The sequence below is a fragment of the Myodes glareolus genome, chromosome 20 (genome assembly GCF_982192425.1).
Source record: "Myodes glareolus chromosome 20, mMyoGla1.1, whole genome shotgun sequence".
In the NCBI taxonomy this organism is placed as follows: Eukaryota; Metazoa; Chordata; class Mammalia; order Rodentia; family Cricetidae; genus Myodes; species Myodes glareolus.
In genome coordinates this window covers 6,229,471-6,248,383 of record NC_142045.1, presented here as the reverse complement: position 1 = coordinate 6,248,383, position 18,913 = coordinate 6,229,471, and positions in this window count along the sequence as shown.

Below are 18,913 nucleotides of genomic sequence, written 5' to 3'. Positions count from 1 at the left end.
CATGTTCATCCCCACATGGTTACCATGGCATGTGGCCCACATACACATATAATAACAATAATTAATAATAACAATAATGTGCACCCATGTTACTACACATAGTACAACAATAATAATCAGTGAGCACAAAAAATGAATTAAATAACTATGGAAAAATACCTCCCAAATCATTTAGGAACTTTAATTCGTGATTATAGCAATACGAAGCTAACACAAAAGGTCAATTCCTTCCTTATATATCTGCAATGAATTTGAAACTTAAAACACACAATGGCATTTATATTAGTGCCAAAATAGAAAACAAAAGCAAAAACCCTGCAAAACAACATTTAAAAAAAAGTTCTCTGGTTATAAACCTGACAGCTATGTTCAAGAGGTATATGAGGAACCCTACAAAAGTCTGATGAAAGAAATCCAAGAAGTAAGCCAGGCAGAACAGTTCACTCCCACGGCCTCAGATAATAGGCGCTGGAGGGAAGAACCCCTTCCTACGGGCCTGTGACAATCCCCAGGGCCACGCAGCAGGACCTGTTTCAAACCAGAAGGCTGTATGAGCTGTTTGTCTGATGCTGTGATAAAGAAGTGTGACCTTCTAGTGGCTCTAGAACTTATTTTGGCCTATGGTTCTATACCACTCAGGGCCCATCACGACAGGGAGGCATTGGTCAAGCAGCATGGTGGCCAGAGCGGGGGGAAAAACTGAAAGACTACATCCTTAGCCACAGTGAGGAGATTGACCAGAAGTGGCTTTGATGGTTTGAAACTCTCAAAGCCCTCCCCTAGTAGGGCACTTCCTGCAGCAAGGCTGCAGCTCCCCAACTGGGGAGCATGTATTCAAACGCCTGAGACTGTGGTGTGGATGTTTAACACACAAACCATAACGAAAACGAAGGACAAAGGATATGCTTAAGTGGGGAGCTGGTCCTCCGAGAATCCTCTTGTTTCTGCTTCCCATAGAGCTGAGGAATCGGGCTATCCCTCGCTTTTTATGTGGGTGCTGGGCATTCCAACCCTGATCCTCACATTTGTGCAGAAAATACTCTTATCCACTGAGCTGTCTCCTAACTCCAGTCTCGTGCACATTAAACAGATGCTCTACCATCAAACCATGGCCCCGGTTCTTGTGGTTTCAGTTTCCACTTGTACCCTGTACTTTCTAGAGTCCATTCCCAGGTTGTTATGTTCCATGGAGCTGCATTTCTCCTGGAAAGGAGGGAATCCAGATGATAATAAGACACTGCAAATTGCTTTTGCTTCTCCTTATCTCGTTTTATCTTCGTTATGTCTGTTTCCTGGGAAGAATGGGAATTATCACAGCCCACGTATGCATACTGTGTTAGGGATGAGAAAAATGATGAATATATGACTCTCCTGGATGAGAAGTAGTAGAACTAAGCCTTTGGACCCTTTGCCCAGGGCAGGGAAGATGATAGCTCAGTCTGTAAAGTGCTCACCTCGCAAGCAGGAGGCCCTGAGTTCGATACTGGCAAGCTCCTAACCAGTGAGAGACTCAGTCTCAAAAGAAGGTAGAAAATCTCCGAGGAATAGCTCTCTCTCTCTCTTTCTCTCTCTCTCTCTCTCTCCCTCTCCGTCTCCGTCTCTATCGTGTGTGTGTGTGTGTGTGTGTGTGTGTGTGTGTGTGTGTTAGAGTGCATATTTAACATATTTAATATGAACTCTGGATTACATCCCCAGCATCTGAGAGAGAGAGAGAGAGAGAGAGAGAGAGAGAGAGAGAAAAGAACAAAAGGAGATCTTTACCTTTTGTTGTTTCCTTCACTCTGGGTTTTCTTTGTTCATGTACCTGCATCTTCCTTCCTAGCAAGTAGCTAGGACATTTCAATCCATTCCCGACTACTGAGAGCAGTAAAATCTATAACTGCACTTACCATTTTCTGAAGGAAATTTCTGAATCAGGAGCAATGCGGATGAGCATAAAAACACGCAGTATCTCTTCTGCCATCGGATGTGTTCTCCCTTCAAGATAGGCATGCGACAACGTACGTAGAGCTTATATGGGTTAGGTTCCTGGAGATGCGTGACAGACACCCACTACCTACCTACTCCTGGGCTGCAATCACGTCTATGGCATTTAACGAAATATTACACTTTATACCTGTTCCCATTTCTGTTCACCCTTAAGATGGGACTAAGGCCATGGATCACCGCTGTCGTTAGTGGTGGTTTTAACTTCACAGTGCATCGGAGGCTAATTTATGCTAATTTAAAGGGCAGGAATTCCTCCTTTGACATAGGGAGTACTTGAGCCATTTGCATCTGCTTGTATTTCTCCTCCGGCAAGACTAGATAGTGCTAAAAATATAATGTATTATGAGACAAAGCGATCTGATTGTACACATACAGTTGAAAACACAACATTATTCCAACTCTGTGTTTTCTCCCTTTCAACACTGAGGTTTTGGGTATTACTACATATATTTACAGTCTTGAGAACCAAACCGGTTTTGACTAGATTAGAAAATAGACTACATAGGATGATATCATGATGCTCAAAGAAATGAATTGAATAATTAAATATTTGTTTAATAGATCAACACAAAAGAAATACCAAGACCCCCTATTCGTCACTGAACACTTTCACAGATTTTATTTTAAAGTCTTAGGTCCACAAAGGAGGACTGTCAGAACGGTCATTAAATCAGAGGATGTGAATGCCCACAAATAGACAATTCTTTTCATTTAAGCTACAGAAAAAAATCTGTAATTGAATGATAAGGAAACCCTGGAAAGGAGTTATATATGATATGTTAAATTTTATATGTAGAATGTGCATATGTTTATGACAAAAAGCCTACTGAAAATGAGAAATGAACATCATGAGATTAATTATTTAAGATGATTATTATGGATTTGTAAAAAGGAACGTTTTAAATTGAGAAATATTCACCATTATGCCTCGTTCCCTCTTTGTGGTTTAAAATTCTTTGTCTCAACCACAGTTCCTGTCCTCTTTGACTACCAGTCTGTCGTGTACGTTCTTCTATGTCACTTTTCTCTCTTCCGATGTTTTGAACACAGCTGTATTTTTAAATAAAAGAAGTGAAACATGAAAAAAGAAAATTGAGGCCACAGAGTTGGTACCCAGAGCTTGTCTGGGACAGGTGCTGAGAGCACAAGGGGCGAGTGGACAGAGCTGAGAGTGCATGGGATGAGTGGACGATGCTGAATGCGCACGGGGTGAGTGGACGGTGCTGAGCACACACTGGATGAGTGGACGGCGCTGAGCACACACGGGGTGAGAGGACGGTGCTGAGTGCGCACGGTGCTGAGTGCGCACGGTGCTGAGTGCGCACGGGGCGAGTGGACGGTGCTGAGTGTGCACGGGGCGAGTGGACGGCGCTGAGCACACACGGGGTGAGAGGACGGTGCTGAGTGCGCACGGGGCGAGTGGACGGTGCTGAGCACACACGGGGTGAGTGGACCGTTTTGAGCGAACACTGCACGAGTGGATCTTTGCATCTAGGAAGTTACTATAAAAGCTATAGGAACCATATTACAGTGTAAGATCAGAAAAACAAATAAACTGAACAATCCTATTTTGTTTCCAGTTATTCTTATTTAATATGTGAAAACTTATTTTTGAGATTGTAATTGAGTTATAACCTTATGGTATCCTTTCCTCCCTCCAAATCCTCCCATATACCCCTCCCTGCTCTCCTCCAAAATCATGGACTCCTTTTTATGAATCATTATTTGCCCTTATTTTCACCCCTTTGGTTTTTAGAGATTGAGTTTCTCTTTATTAACAACCCCACCCTGGCTGTCCTGGAACTCACTCTGTAGACCAGGCTGGCCTTGAACACAGAGATTCGCCTGCCTCCGCCTCCTCCTGGGTGCTGGAATTAAAGATGTGTGTTAATGCCGACAGGCGAGCTTTGTTTTTTGTTTTTTAAGTCTTTAAAAATGTGTATTTAGCCAGATGTAGTGGCACATACCTTTAATCCCAGCACTCGGGAGGCAGAGGCAGGTGGATCTCTGTGGGATCTAGGCCGGCTGGACTGCATAGCAAGTTCTTGGCTAGCGAGGGTTACATAGTGATTTAAAAAAAAAAATCACAGTTTTTTTAAAAAATTAATTATTTATTTGGAGAGGAATGTCACTATGGCTCAGACTGAGCAGAAATTCTGAGCTCAGGTGATCCTCTCGCCTGGCCTTTTTAGTAGCTGGTACTAAGGATCTTACCATTGCCCTGGCTCCCCACTTCATTTTCTCAAGCAAGTACCTCACTTGGTTCCCCTTGGTGAGTCCTGAAAAGCGACCCCAGGACAGCACGAATGCAAAAAGGGGTTCACAGGGAGGACCTAGGGGGCAAGGCGAGAGGACGGATCCACCCAGTTATTGGGGAGTGGTTGGCAGGCCTTGCAGAAAGGGCCTCTGCCTGCTGGAGACAGCGAAGGGCTAAGAGGAGCCATAGCAGAGACTTGGGTGGTGCAGGCTGCTGCTCTGTAAACACGGGGCAGCCAGGGCTCTGGGTTGTGCATCAGGCAGCGGTAGAAGAAAAGGAAGGAAAGAGATGAGCAGATTCTCCGCGAAATGTCTCTCTGTTTGAGACAAGGGAGCGCTGATGGAAATCCTGTATTTTATTCCCTTTGGTTTCTAAAGCACATTTTAAAATGTTTTAAGTTCTTTCCCAGGAAGACATCTAAGATGTAAAATGTATTGTTGCTGGTGTTTAAGATTCATGCCTCTTGCCAGAGTAGTGGTGCACGCCTTTAAATAATGACTCTTTTTCTGAAGAAGCTCACGCAGCCTGGGGTGTATATAATCGCTGTTTTCTTGTCTATGTGTGAAGCCTACCCTTAAGTATGTGTTAGTTTTCTTAATAAACTCCAGCTTTGACTCAGAAGGAAAAAGAGCAGCAGAGAGTCTCGGCTTTTGCCTCTTATCATACATAAAAAAATTAACTTACATTCCATAATGAGCCTAGCTATTAGAGCTTAAAACAAAACATTTCTAGAGGAAAATGGGGGAGGGGCAGCTGTCTTAGTGACTTGCTTCGGCAAAGATTACTCAGATTCAAAAAGCATGGCTATATCACAGAAAATTAATAAGTTGGGCTTTAAATTGAGATGCAAATGATAATCACAGTGAGATGCCTGATGGGAAGGATAAGATTAAAAAGACCACTTCCTGTCGCGGAGGCATGCGGCTTTAATCCCAGCCCTCTAGGCAGAGGATCTCCATGAGTTTAAGGCCAGACTGGTCCACAGAGTGAGTGAGTTCAAGGATGGTCAGAGCTACACACCTGTAGCTGAAACCCTGTCTCAGAAAACAAAACAAGCAAGACAGGCAATATGGCAGCTTTGTGAGGCTTGGTGACCCGGAACTGTTAAGGATGGCTGTGAGAGATAGGAAAGGGAACGGTGTTCTGCCAAGCAATCTGTTTTTAAAAAATTAAACCTACGACCCCACCGCTCAACCTTTGGGTGTCTCCCAAAGAGAAATGGAAGCAAAGCAAGCAAAAAGTCATCTACAAATGTTCACAGAAGTTTGACTTGTGATAGGTCCTGACTGAGAACAACTCAAATGTCCATCAATAGACACATAGATAAAAACATTATGACATAGTCACACAGTGAAAATCAGAAGTGAACAAGAACTAGCTGCTAGCTGGCAATGGTGGCACACGTCTTTAATCCCAGCACTCTGGAAGCAGAGGCAGGCGGATCTCTTGCTAGTTTAAGGCCAGTCTGGTCTACAGAGTGAGTTCCAGGATAGGCTCCAAGGCTACAGAGAAACTCTGTCAAGAGAAAAAGAGAAAGAGAGAGAGAGAGAGAGAGAGAGAGAGAGAGAGAACTAACTGCTGACACTAGAGGAGGAAAATCCCCTCAGAATAACTGTGCTAAGTGAAATGAGGCAGGAAAAAAAGAGAGATTTGTCTGATTTTTTTTTCTGATGGTAGGAATAACAAGCCAGATGAAGTCTCTGGCCTGTATTCCAGTGGAGGTAAAAAAGCTTGAGAAAATAAATAAACACAATAGAATGTCAGGTGGAAGTACTACTAAGGAGAAGCTGAAAATAGCCGAGGAGAAAAGGGGAGGGCAGGTGTGGCAGTTTGGGTTTGAGTAAGACTAGCCCTGGTAGGCTCATATTAATGAAAGCTTCCTCACCAGGGAGTGGACTTCTTCGATGGGATTATAAGAATTAGGAGGTGTGGCTTTGCTGGAGGAAGTGTGTCACTGGGGATGGGCTTTGAGGTTTCAAAAGTACATACCAGGTCCAGTCTCTAACTTCTTCTCTAATGCCATGTTGGCCTGCATACTGCCATGATCCTGCCATGATGATGATGTTCTAAACCTCTGACCCTGTAAGCCAGCCCCAATGGTGTCTCTTTCCAGCAGTAGGACAGTGACGGAGACAGTATTGGGAGGTTGAAAGAGGTTGGAAATAAGAATGTGCTTACTCCTAGAGACCTCGGTAGTGAACAGTATTTCTCAGTAGGGCCCAGAAGATGCTCTCCTTGTTAAATGATGAGGAATGTCCAAGTGCAGTCTGAGAAGTTCGGAATTTTCTGTCCTTTAGATCAAGACTGGTGGTTAGAGATGCTCCGCAGTCAGTGCGGAGAACAGGAATCTAGAGACGGGTTGGTGGCACCAAACCACCGGCAACAGTGAGGCTACCCTTAGGACCACAAGCCCTCCTTCCCAAGTTCATTCTGAGAACCAAATGTTGAGGAGTGAAAAGGGAATCTCAGAAGAGCACAGTTATTTATGTTTTTTTAATAAAAACATGAAAAATGTAAATGTGTGTATGCATGAATGATAGGTGAGTGCACAAAACTAGAAAAATTGTTAATTCCAGGAAGGGGGGATGGGAATAAATTAAGGCTGCTTAAAGAACTGTTTAACAATTGTCACCAGCAATGCTCTTTCTCAAGCCAGCAGGTGTGCACTTTCTACAGTGTTTCCTTTATTGTCCTCTGTACGTACAGATTATGGTTTTCTGGATGTACTTAATCATTAATAAATGATTTAAGGAAATGGCGTCTAACCACAGTTTCTCACTGGATGTGACTCAGAATAAAGACTAGTGTATTCGTCAGGGTTCTCTAGAGTCACAGAACTTATGGAATGAGTCTCTCTCTCTCTCTCTCCATATACATGAGATTTATTGGAAAGATTTGCAGGTTGCATTCCAGCTAATCCAACAATAGCTAGCTGTGAACAAAAGTAGAAGGAACTAGACTCTACAAGGCTGGTTAACTCAGCTGGTCTTCTGTATGTGTTGGAATCACAAAGAGGTAGGATCCAATACCAGTGAATAAATGTGGTAGCAAGGTGAAGGCAATCAGGCAGAGAGAAAAAGCTTTCCTGTTCTATGTCCTTAGATTGATTTCTCACAGAAGGTATGGCCCATATTAAAGATGTGTCTTCCCACCTCAAATTTAGATTAAAGGTGTGTGTCTTCCCAGCTCAAAGGTCCAGACTGGAAGTGGATTCACCCACTTCAAATCAAGCAGCAAATCTCTCATAGGTGTGTCCTCCATTTCTGAATTGTACTTCTTTCTGAATAGAGTCAAATTGATAACCAAGAAATGCTATCACAAATACTGAAGTAAAAATAGATCCAAATTTAACATGATTACAAACTACTCAGCCTCGAGGTTGTACTGAGTCTTTGCGTTTTGCTTTTTATTTTTCGTGTGTGTGTGTGTGTGTGTGTGTGTGTGTGTGTGCGTGTGTGTGTATGATATATATATATATGCACATGTTTATGTGTACATGTGGGGTGTGTGCATGCATGATATGTGCTCATGTGTGTGGAGGCCAGAGGCCTATGTCATATATCCTTATTAATCACTTCTCCACCTCATTTTTGAGATGAGGTCTCTCATTGATCCTGGAGTTCATTGATTTGATTAGACAACTGGTAAGCAAGCCTCAGGGACTGACCTGTCTCCACTTCCCTAGTGCTGGAATTCCACATACATGCCCATGTTCCTAGCCTTTGATGTGGGTGTTGGGGATCCAAACCCCGTTCTTCATGCTTACATGCCAAGCCTTTTACTGACTGAGTCACATCCCCAGACCTCTGAGGTTTCTTTCTAACATGCAGTTTTGGCAACATTCATCCACCAGGGTAGCAGTGACAGGCAAATGATGAAGTTTATGCACATCTTCTATTTGAGCTGGCACAGAGCGGACACTCATGGAATATCACTGGCTATTCTGATTTCACACACTTCCCGTCTTTTCCTCTTTAGAAAATCCCCATCTTCTTCATTTAACTTCAATCTAATTTGTCCTGCAAGCCAAGTAGCATGTGGATGGGCCGTGCCTTCATTTTCAAATGTATATTTTAGTTTCTGAACTGATCTCAGTTTCAACCCTTGATTCACAGCTTAGTCTGGCACATGGAGAAAGATGAACCAGTCTTAGTAAACACACAAGTGAAGCAGGTAGGTATTGTGGGCTGAATCGTGGTCCCTCAAAGTTCCTATGTTGGGAACCCAACCCCTAAGTGTTCAGGATATAACTGTATTTACAGATAAGGTTTTGAAAGTGGTGATAAATCTGAAACTAGGGTGTCAGAGTAGCGCCCTAACCCAGTGCTCCAGCTGTTTCTGTTAGAAGACGAAGTAAAGCCTAAGACATACACCAAAGGACCAGGGAGAAGACAGGCATCTGCACACCAGGGAGAGAGGTCTCATGGTCACGGAACCGAACACCTTAGCAGCCAAGACTGTGAGAAAACACGTTTCTGTTGCTCAAGTTGTCTAGGCCCTGACATTTGTTAAGGAATCCTTAACAAATGCGTTAAAATAAGGCAGCGGGGCAAGTGTAATGACCCAACTGTAAATCTGTAAAGATGCACTGTGTCATAAGCCGTGAATGGCTGAATGGGTGCCACCTCTGGATTCCCTCCATGACTTTGATCTACTTTTCCTGGTTTGATTTATTAAGACCTATCAAACTAGACATACTTAACTTTTAAGCTGAATTATGTTTTATCAAAATAGTATAGGGCACGTAAAGAAAAATGAACCCTTTCCTTTCCCCTCTTTATGAGGCTGATGCGTTATCCACAGAGTCAGTGAGGCACTTTTCCTTCAAATAATACAGTTTCCTTAGGGGCCGTTTTAAACTCTTAGCACACCCTCTTATTAGCATCTATAAGCTTATTCAGATGGGTCTTAATTTTTCCTTCAGGACATAATCTGCTAATTTTCCACTATTAAAGATGAACCTTTAACTATCTATCTAGCTATCTAGCTATCTATCTATCTATCTATCTAGCTATCTAGCTATCTATCTATCCATCCACACACAACACATGTATTCAGTTCTAGTGGACTGGCTTGTTCTCGCCTGATACTTGTGGGAGCTCAAGCCATGCCTCTTTGTCTCCGAGTCAGATCCTCCTAATGTCCACCGTGTCCCAGCTCCTAGAATTTTCTGACATTCACTCTCTGCAGTCATCACAATTTGTTGTTATCTTAGTGCTTCTTGTAGCTTAAAAAAAAAAATCCCTCTATTGTTACCTTCGGGGGTTTCGGAAGGAAGCATAAACAGACACAGGCTGCTGACCAGGTAGGCCTACTTTTCTAATTTAGACTTCTCTTGAATTTTGCTATTAGTCAATAAATATTGGTTACTTTCAGTTCAGTGCAAATGAATCATAATTTCCCATGGTAGCCACCCTTCCAGCGGCTGCTTCAGTGGCTTCTTTATTCAAAAAGCAGGCATGGAGGGCAACGTAACTGCATTTTTTTTAGGTGTCCCTCATACAAGACTTGGTGCTTAGAGGGAGGTAAGGTGGTGTCGGCCAGTCACTCTGGTGAAGTCTCTGTGGATTGAGGGGGATGAAGAAGGCTTCTGCATGCACGTGTCCTGGGGTTGGGTGGCAGGGACTGAGCTAGGGAGAGACCTCTGGAGGAACAGCTGGTCCCTGCACTCTGGGGGTGCAGATGTACCCGCAGCGGGATGAGCTGTAAGGCCCAAACTGGGGGTAAGGTATCTTCATGTGGGCATGGCCTGGCACAGAGGTCAGGCTGAGGAGGGTAGTAGCAGCCAAAGGGATAACCAAGTAAATGGATGTATTAAGGATGACTGTAGCCAGATTTCTCAGCCTAGGAAAATGGAGTCAGATATGAAGAGAAAGAACTAGGAAAAAAAAAAAAAGCACTGTTGTGCCCAAAGTAGCCGCCAGTATGAAGTCATGGGAAGCATTGTGTCATGGCATCTTTTTGTACAGTATGCATGAGTGATGTCTTTCTGCACGTGTTAACTATTCTCCATCCAGGAGTCCAAGAGTTAGGAATGGAAGCTGCAACCGTCAGCTCTGAAGAGATCTTGGCTTCCAAGTACTGTTTGTCACTTGAGAGGAACAAGGGCTTCCTGACTGGGTGCCAGATTTAGCCAAAAATAATAAATAGCAAAATAGCAAACATTCCTTGCATATAAACCTATTGCACGGAACATATCTATACCAAACACTTATTCATTATTCATCTGAAATTCAAATTTATCGGATTGTCCTGTAATTTGCTTGGCAACATACTCCTTGGAGAAATGACTGATTCCACCACCGGGACAAGGAAAGTACAAGAGGAGCCTGGAACATTTTGCTGTGCTTTAAAGGCAGTAAACACTCAGAGCTGGCGAGATGGCTCAACAGGGAAAGGCAAGCTTGCTGTCAAGCCTGGTGTCCTGAGTTCAATCCCTGAGACCTACATGGTGGAAAGAGAACCAGCTCCTGCAAATGTTCCTCCAGGCTGTACACATACTTTAACATTCATCCATACAGTGTAAAAACATGTAAAAAGGGTCTAGAGAAGATGGCTTGGTGGTTGAGGCTCTTATAGAGGACTAGAGTTCGGATCCCAGTGCCCGTAGAGGTGGTTCAATACCACCTGTAATTTCAGCTCTGGGTGACCCAGTCCCCTCTTCTGGACTATTAGGACTCAATGCAGGCCTGTACATCATCCCCCAAATTTGTACATGTAATTTTAAAAAGTCTTTAATAAGTGTAGAAAATAAATATTTGGAGAATAATGGTCCAAAATGATAGAACTCATGTTAAAGGGATTTTGCTAGCTAACTATGAGCCAATTTGACCATCAAACCAATCACTAATACTAATAGGTCATAGACCACTGAGCAAAATAAAAAAAAATGATAACCCATGCTAGTAAAACGAAAGGGTGAAAGTTTGATGAATATAATATGAGCAGAGAGGTAAAATGTTTGCTTAAAAGTTAGTTACTAATTTCTTGTAAAAAATCCAGCAGCTTCACTCTGGAGTCACTTCCTTGTGAAGAAGGCTGGCAGGCGCCATTTCAGTTGAGGGACTGAAATCAAGGCCACCTGTACTGGGAGGAATTAAAATTGTCACCTGAAGCAGAGGGAATGTGGTGTTATTTTGGCGATGCTTTTGCTGGACACAAACAGGTTGAACCTGAGGGATATTTAACAAAATTGTTAGTTGTCATCTTGAAAAGATTAAGGTCATGAAAACCAAAGATTTTTTTGTTAATTATGGTTATTAATGGGAATGCCATACACAGATCCCTTTAAGCATTTGGAGCGAGAAGAAACATGGTTCATAACTTCTTCCTAAACTGTTCAAGATAAAGCTGTTTGCAAAAATACTTACTTTTTGCTTAAAAAGGAAAATATAATCAGTCTTTTACTTGAGTCTAAACGAAAGATTTTAAAATGCAGTATAAAAGTGTTTTCCAATAACAATACAAAAGACTAAAAGTAAGCCACCTGGAGATCACAAATCCATTTATTAAAGGATGATCCTAAAACTAAAACTTCAGTTTATAACTACAGAAAAAAAAAAGAGCAGCTTCTCCAACTACGTGTTTCTGTGTAAAGAACAGGAAGAAAACTGCTCTCTAGAACAAAAACATTTCTAGGAGTAGACAATAGTATTTCATCTCTAGGGGGAGATTTTGGCCCTTAGTGTGTCTGGAAATTTTCTACCCATCTCTCTACTTTCCCATCTCTGGTCAGTAGTGCCCAGCCAAAACATTTCCCTGCTGTCTTAGGAACAGGGCATTACCTCAAGACATCATGCCAATGAGGTCTAAATGAAAAGTGTTCTGGAAATACTGGGGAAAGAATCAACATGGATGTGACTTTTTTTGGATTAACAGCCTTTTGTCACTTGCCAATTAGATGATAAATGTTAACAGGAAAGAAATGCCAAAGAAAGAGAGAGCCTGGGTTTAGGTTTGCGTGTGAAATGCTGTCCCTGCCTCCTCAGGCTCCTGTGTTCAAACACTGGGTCCCCAGCTAGCAGTGCTGTATTTGGGATGTTATAGACTTTAAGGAGGTGACGCCCGGTTACCCTGAGGTGGGTCAGTGGGGACAGAGCGTTGAAGGTGTACTTGATTCTAGTCAAGTTTTTGAGCGTCCTATCGAAATGCAAACAAGCCACACTGGGAGCTTCTGTTGCCAAGGGAAGTTCCCAACTATTGTGTCTTTCTTGCCACCATTCTTCCCTTTCTGGTTCCATCAAGGAGAGAAGAAACAGACACACCGGGTACCCTATGGTACCAGTGAGCATCTGCATCAGTTTTGGACTCCCTGTCAGCCAATGTCCCCTCCTCATCTTCTCCCTCCTTCTCTTCTATTTTTAAGTTTCATTATGTAGTCCCGGCTGGCCTTCACCTCCTCATCCTCAGGCTTCCAACTCCTGAATGCTGGGATTACAGAACCGCATAACAATGCCCTCTCTGGGCTGAATTAGTAGGAAGAGAAACAGTAACCTTCAGTATGTTTATGGCTTGTGTAATTTGCACCATTCATTACTCCCAAGTTTGGTGGGCAGTGTGTATGTGTATATGAGAACAGGAGAGTTGGGAATTGTTACTTAATACACTGAAAGGAATCTGTGTTTCAGACTGCTTTGGGGGAGATTTGAGGAGAACCTGAGGGTCAGAGCAACAAATGTGTCATGGGAAGAAGATACAATGAGATACAGTTGCTGAGAGATTCCCTAAACTAGCAGTTGGCCAAGAGTTATAGGGAAACTGTATCTGATGTGGATCCCCCATCCCCCCCTCATTTGTGTGGGTGTGTGGACATGGATGTTGAGGCCCAAGGTTTACATGAGTCTTCTTTGATTGCTCTTCACCTTCATGGAGGCCTGGTCTCCCAAATGAACGCAGTGCTTGGCAATACGGCTGGTTTGGCTGGTTGCCTTTCCAGGAATCCACTCTCCATCTTTTGTGCATTAGCACTGTAGGTGGATGGCCGTACCGACATGACATTCTCACGTAGGTTTTGGGACTTTAAACTCTGGTCCCCACAATTGCACAGCAAATGTTTTAGTCACTGGATCATCTACCTCCCAGATGCTGATGTAGATTTAGAAGATGTTTCCTAAGTTCTAAGTAGGTTCTTTTACTAACGGCCATTCTTAACTCCAAACCTAAAAGGTGGCTGGGTAGAACAGTCTTTGGTCATGAACGGAAAGAACAGTAGTGCCTGGCTCAGGTGCCGGTGTTGGAACAGTGTGAGGATGCCAGCCATGGTGCCGGCGTTGGAACAGTGTGAAGATGCCAGCCATGGTGCCGGCGTTGGAACAGTGTGAGGATGCCAGCCATGGTGCCGGCGTTGGAACAGTGTGAATTCCTTCATGTAAAACAGTAGGCCATGACTTTTATTTGGCTGGAGAGGGAGATGCTAACCCTGGAGTGCCAAAACAGTACATCTTTGAAATGGAAACCTGTTTGTTGAAAAGTGAACCTTCCGCAAGCACCTTCCTGAAAGAGAGCCGACCTAGTGTAGCACCTATTATAGAAGGCCAACCATTTTAGGGTTTTTAAAGGCAGGGTCTCATTATGAAACCCAGGCTGGCATCAAACTCTGGATTCTATAGCCTTGCCTTCTGAGTCTTGTCTTACAAGTTTTTTTTTATCGTTTAGGTTACAATTCCAAACTCACAGTTCTGTAACCTAGCATCACCAAAGTGGGTAGCATTGTTCTATCACGTCACAAGGTGGATGCAGCCCAGCTTCACTAGGTTAGAGCGCACACACTTGATTTCTTTATGTCTTGAAGTGCATGCTCACGGTCTGAGCTCAAGGGTAACACCCTAGCACACAGTGGTAGAGGCCGGTTCCTGCCGACATGTGGCACACTACCTGAATGTCTTCTGCTTCTGCCATTACAGGCAGGAAGAAATCACCAACTATTTTATGAGAAGACTTTTAGGGATGAAGTTCTCTATGATGTGTATTACTTCTGCCCACATCTTATCTGCAAGGCTAACTGCGTATGGCCCAGTCTAACTGCGAAGGAGGCTAGGAAATGTAGGTTCTTCGCTTACTTTATGAGACTTTTGAAATTAGGTGATATAGTGTTGATAAAAGCTATTTCCTTTCCTTTCCTACGATCGGGTAAGTACAGTAACTCAATGTGATGACGCAGCCGTGGCAGGTGGTGGTGGTGGGCTGCGGTGGGAAACCCCCAGGCAGAGGATAAAGGGGCACAGTCAAAGGGAATCTGTTGTAGGTTTTGCTCTGGTCACCCAAAAGGCGCACAGAGAATAAGAGCTATGGAGTTACGAGATGCTCTTGAGAGGATCCTAGAAAGGTCAATTCAAGGACAGGGGAAGAAGTACTGAGGTGTGCCTGGAAGGACGATCTAGGTCTTCCAGGGAAAGCATGTTGGAAAGAGATTGAAGGAAGCAGTGTCCAAGAGATGCACAGATTTCTTTCGGAGAACAGGGGTGTTCAGTAATTCAGCGGCTCTTCTCAACAGTTAGGCATCCAAAGCTGCTTTAATATCATTTAAAGTCAAGATTTAAATGAGCTTTAAAACCTTTTAAATAATCATTTAAATCAAAAAATAAGTGCAAATCTACTGAAGAAGACAGATAATCTTTCACTAAAATCTCAAGACACTCAACAGACTCGAACAGCAGGCTGTAGAACAGGGTGAGAAGGCAGAAGGTAATTCTCCAGATTAGCCGAGGGCGGAGTTTGAGCGTCTCTGAGAAGACACACTGAAGAATGCTTTGTGTGGAACTTGACTGGACCCAGGATGGGTGGTAAGCCACGGGAAGTAATGTTAGGACAGGAAAAATTAATTATGAACTGAAGTGAGACAGATTTTTTTTTTTGTTACTTTTCTTAGGGAGGATCAAAGATGAGGGTTAGGTACAGGTGTATCCTCTTCCTGAGCACTTCCTGCTGAAGTACTTCAAGACCTGAACGGTCAGAAGGTCTGCAAACACATTTCAGATTGTCCAGAAATCAAACCCAGCAAACTGGTAATGACTGAACTAGGTGGACAGTGTATGAAGACATAGTAACCTGCTCTTTGCAGTTTCAGATATTAGCATAAATTTCAAAATTAACAAATAAACGTTTCTACTAAATCTTTGCCTATCAAGAGAACAAAAGCTATGTCATTTACTCAGAGAACACATCAGAGATTGCCGATCAACAAGTTTTGTTTTTGAGACAGGGCTTCTCTGTGTAACTCTGGCTGTCCTGAACCTCACTTCATAGACCAGGCTGGCCTCAAAATCAGAGATCTGTCTGTCTCTGCCTCCCAAGTGTGGCTTAATCAACTGTTTTAAAAGGTAGTAGTGAGGGTCAACTATTCAGCCTGTCACATTCTAGGCATTAGGCTATAAACTCCACAGATGGAGGGGTGGAGTAACATGTTGCGTGCGTGTGTGCGTGCGCATGTGCACGCTCAGAGGTTAGAGAGGGCAGCTTGTGGCAGTTCTCTCCTTCCACTGTGTGGGGTGCCGGGACTGAGGTCAGGCTGGCAGGGTTGGTAGCAGGCATCTCTATCAGAGAAGCCATCTCCTTGGCCGATTTTTCTCTCTCATTGCATTTTTCCCTCCTGCACTTTGCCAACTGCTAGGAAGCAGAGAGAAGTGTGACTTTGTCAAGCTAATAGTGATGCAAATGTGAATGTTCTGTGTACAACACTCTCTTCTACTTTACACAAATCGTGGCACTAGTAATATTTGCACAACAAGTACTCTTACAACTTCCTGTAAATTCAGTAGTTAACTTCTGAACCACAAACTAGATGTTCTAAAGCCTTTGTGCCACAAAGTAACAGCTAAGTAACCTATCTTAATATTTTTATACATTTATTAAGTCAGTTTTACTCAACATTTTAAAAGCAGTGGCTGGATTTTGTTACATATTTCATGACGAGGTAAAACCAAGTGGTTATACCCTGAATGAGATGCCTCTGAGGAAAATTTTAAGGCTAGATTATGAATGAGTACAAATGATTCAGTTATTTTACTGCGTTAAAAATTGAAACCAGTGACCATCTATCACTTACTTTTCAGAATCAAGTTCTCTTGCGAACCCAGATGAGAAAAGCCACCCAGAGAGTGCTATCAGTCTGCAGGCTCCCTGGGTGGATTTCATGCTCTTAAATCGTCTTTGATGCTGCCAGTCTCCAGCACCTGAGAGAGCCATCCCAAATTATCAGAGGCTTGACCACCAAATCAGCTTTCTGCCTCCTTCTTTCTTTTTGACAATTTCTTTGCATGTGCATCAGGGAATATAGTGGACTGGTTCTAAGTCGAAGGGCAGAGGGGGAAAAATTTCATTTTTAAAGCAAGTTTCCTATTATTTAACTATTTTAAGCATTATTAATCTTAAAAAATGCCACACATGTAAAAAGTAATCTCACGCCATTTACTGATTACATTCCCAGCCCATTATTTATTCTCTTCCTCGACTGTCCTCCTTCCCAGGAGTCCTCCTAGTCTTTCACTGATCCCCAAACACTTAGGTCAGAAGGAAACTTGTTCAGCTCAGAGCTTTGCTATGTGGGACTGAACAATATTCTATAGATCCTGGGAATCAGTTTGCTCTATTCCTCCAGAAGGCTGAGTCACTGTGGTAGAATGGTCTTTATTGAAGACTCGGGGTGGAGCTAGCTTTTCTATTTACTTGCTTTCCTGACTCTGGGTAAATCACTTCATTTCTCAGGGCCCCAGCTTCCTCCAGCTTTAAAATATCAGAGTCTTAACAAAGAGCTGAGATAAGAAATAATAAGTTGAATATTGGGTGGTATGTCACAGTACACGTGGAATTGATGAATGAAATTATAAAAATAATTCCATATATTTTAGTAGGGACTGCAAGTGGAAAGAATAAGCCATTGTGACTTTTATAAAATCTACTAACCAAGGAAATGAAAAATACAAAACACCTGGTAGAAAACAATTTCTCTAATTGTCTGAGAAAAATATAAAGGAACAAGAGAGATTTCTCTCACAGCTTTGAGAGTAAGCAATGCCTTTATGAACTGAGGAAACCTATAACTAAGATGTTAATGTTTTTAAAAAACAATTTTTAAATGTTTATTTATTATTACATATACACGGTTCTGCCTGCAGGCCAGAAGAGAGTACCAGATCTCATTACGGATGGCTGTGAGCCACAATGTGGTTGCTGGGAATTGAACTCATGACCTCTGGAAAAGCAGCCAGTGCTCTGAGCCATCTCTCTGGCCCCTAAGACATTAACTTTTAATAGCTGAAAAAAACATTGTTTTGGAAAGAATATATATATGTATATATGTATACACATGTACGTGTGTGTGTATCCTACTTTAAAGCTTATGGTCAAATTATAGAGGAATTAGGAAAGACAATTCTTATTTTAGAATCTGTCTCCACCCCCTCCCCCCAAAACCAAGGCCAGCCTGGTCTACAGAGTGAGTTGCAGGAGAGCCAGGGAAACCCTGTCATGAAATCCCCCCCCCAACAAAAATCTGTCCCAAATATAACATTTGGTGGCATTATTGTACTTGATATTCAAATATGAACTACAAAGACACTAGAATTTGGGCATTTCAGAAATTTCACGTCAGAAAAAGAAAGAAGAACCCAACTGTTATCACTATAGTTGTGACGGCTAGTCTTCGGATTTAGCTAAGTAATTAAATTAACTCAAGCAGCTGAGTACATCTGTAAGGAACCTCTCCTTAATTCAATCATTTGAAGTGTGAAGTGTCGGGGTCCGGTGCTAGCCCAGACCCTCAATTATTTCTCTAGACCAGACCCCAACACGAACTATCTTTCTCTGGATCAGCGTGGAGTCGCAGATATAAAGACACAACTCACATGGCTTTATTGGGAGGGAGGTTCTCAGTGGTCCCTCATGAAGTCCTGAGTTCACATCCTGAAGAATTTCTTTCATTTATTCTCCAGTCTTTATACCAAAACTTAACTGAGGGGAAATATATTAGCATTCTGTCTCCTAGGTAACCAGGTGAATGGCTTTTTGTCATGTCCACATCTACCTATCTGCTCTGTGTGCTAGCTGTCAGGTAGGCTTGAATTAACATCTCTACCAGGCATCCTCTAAATTACAAAGAAGGAGCAACATCATCCTGACATTTTGTTAGGTAGTGATGGCCTATCTGGTAGGCTATGTGACCACCTCAGGTGAGGCCTATGGCTTTTGAGCCTGGTTGCCACACCATATAGAAATCTGGGCCTACAGTGAAGACCCACTTTTAATCCAGATCTTCTAAAGAGGAAAGATCCACCTTTAATCTGGGCTACACTTTCCACTGGCAGCCTACATGAAGGACATGGGAGAAGGAAGCTTGCCCTCTTTGCCTGCTTGCTCTCAATCTCACCGACAAGTCGTTCCTTCACTGGCATTAGAGCCCACTTCTAGGCATATACTGAAAACCAGCTGGGACATCCATCCTTACAGACTGACAACAGCTGGATGCTTGGCCCTTTCTTGGGAGACAGCTATTGTTGGGACTAGCTGGACCACAGCCTGTAAACAATTCCAACAAATCCCCTTCCTAGACATTCTGCTCCTACAGAGAACCCTGACTAATACAAAAGTGGGCACAGGAAGGGTTCTTCACGAAGTCAGTAGCTAGGGAAATGTAAGTTAAAACTGAAATTAGAGATCTCCACACTGACCAGG